Below are 2153 nucleotides of genomic sequence, written 5' to 3'. Positions count from 1 at the left end.
GTGGAGTTTGCACGTTCTCCCCGTGTCTGCGTGGGTTTCCTCCGGGTGCTCCGGTTTCCTCCCACAGTCCAAAGATGTGCAAGTCAGGTGAATTGGCCTGTAGTGTTAGGTAAGGGGTAAATGTAGGGGTATGGGTGGGTTGCGCTTCGGCGGGGCAGTGTGGACTTGTTGGGCCGAAGGGCCTGTTTCCACACTGTAAGTAATCTAGACGACCAACATTCATTTTACCTACTCTCTTTTTAAATGCTTGTAGAAACTGTTTCTATATGTTTTTGCAATCCTAGTTAGCTCCTTCTCATTGTCTTAATTTTTCCCTTGTGATTAAACTTTTAGTCATTCATTTAGGCTTTACGTTCTGACCAATCATCTGGCTTGCCACCTAACATTGTGTACTTATATACTTTTTCCTTGGCATCATAGTATCCCACAAATCTACCCACACACTTAACCAGCGACTAATGAAACTAAAGGATCCATTGGTACTACCAGCAAAACTAACATCATTTACAAGATACCTTGCAAGAACTGTAAAAAATACTACATCAGACAAACAAGCAGGAAACTTGCCACCAGGATACATGAGCACCAACTAGCCACCAAAAGGCATGACCCACTATCACTAGTTTCCATACATACAGACAAAAGAAGGACACTACTTTGACTAGGCCAGCACAACATCTTAGGACAGATGAAACAAACACTCACGAGAATTCTTAGAGGCATGACATTCTAACCAGAACTCCACAAATAAACACATCGACATAGTTCCCATCTACCTTTACTTGAAAAAAAAACCGTAAATGACATCACCCACCTTAAGAAACCAAAATCTATAAATAGAGAGGTAGGACATACCACCAGGGCTTCACCAGAGACTCTCACTGATGATGTTACTTAGTATGATGACGAAATGTCTAAAACCAAACCTTCAAGCTCAGCGAGCCAACTTACATACTCAATATCTCTTCTTACAAGGGTGCACTTCCATTTTCAAGAGCACTGGTCCAATGTTTTGGGCGAGTATTGTGAGACAATATCATAACGTTATAACTTTCTTTTCTCCTCCGATGCTGACTAAATTTTTATGCTTTTCTGATATATTTTGTTTTATTTCAATGATATGCATTTAGTTTGACTTCAATCTAGGAGCAGGTGCAAAAATGAAAAAATATTGCAAATTTAGGAAATCTGAAATAAAACAGATAACCACGTCATCCCAAGAGATGGTCCAGTGAACATTTTGTGAACTATTTTTAATTCTATATTATATCTTTTGTCAATTAAGGAGACCAAAACTGTACAGAATACTCCAGATCTGGTCTCAACAATGCCCTATGAAATTTGGAGAAAAACACATTACTTTATATTCCATTTTCCTGACAATGAACCTGATGTTATTTGTCTTCCTGGCCACTTGTTGTACCTGCATGCTCACCTTTTGTTCCTGGCTCATGTACCCAGAACTCAGAAATTCCTGCACTTTTGAATTTAAAAATCTTTCTCCATTTAAATAATATATTCTTTCACTATTCTTCCCGCTAAAGTGGATGATTTCATATTTTATCATATTATACTCCATTTGTCAGTTTTTTGCCTACTCGCTTAACAATCCAAATCCTTTTTGTAAACTCCTGATGTTCTCACAATTTACTTTCCTTCCTATCTTTGAGTCATCACAAAATTTAAATCATAGATGTAATCTCTTCAACTAAGTCATGTGCATGGATTGCAAATAGTTGAGGCCCAAACATTGATCTTTGTGGCACACGTTGCAATGCTGAAAATTACCCATTTATTCCTATTCTCTGTTGACCAACCAACCATTTATCCATGATTATTTGTTGCCCTCTCGACTATAAGCTCTTATTTTGCATCATAACCTTTGATGAGGCACCTTATCAAATGCTTTTTGGAAATCCAAGTACACCACATCTTCAAGTTCCCATTTATCCACGTAACTTACAGAATCAAAGAATCTCTACAATACTGAAAGAGACTGTGGCCCACCAACTCTGCACTAGCTCTCCAAAGAGCATTCCACTCAGAAGCAGCTCCTTACCTTATCCCCATAACCCTACATTTACCACAGCCAAACCACTTAGATTGCACATCCCTAGACACAATAGACAATTTAGTTTGGCCAATCCACCTAA

Source organism: Chiloscyllium plagiosum, chromosome 33, assembly GCF_004010195.1.
Source record: "Chiloscyllium plagiosum isolate BGI_BamShark_2017 chromosome 33, ASM401019v2, whole genome shotgun sequence".
NCBI lineage: Eukaryota > Metazoa > Chordata > Chondrichthyes > Orectolobiformes > Hemiscylliidae > Chiloscyllium > Chiloscyllium plagiosum.
The sequence above is the reverse complement of the archived record's forward strand: the minus strand, read 5'-3'. Positions refer to the sequence as shown.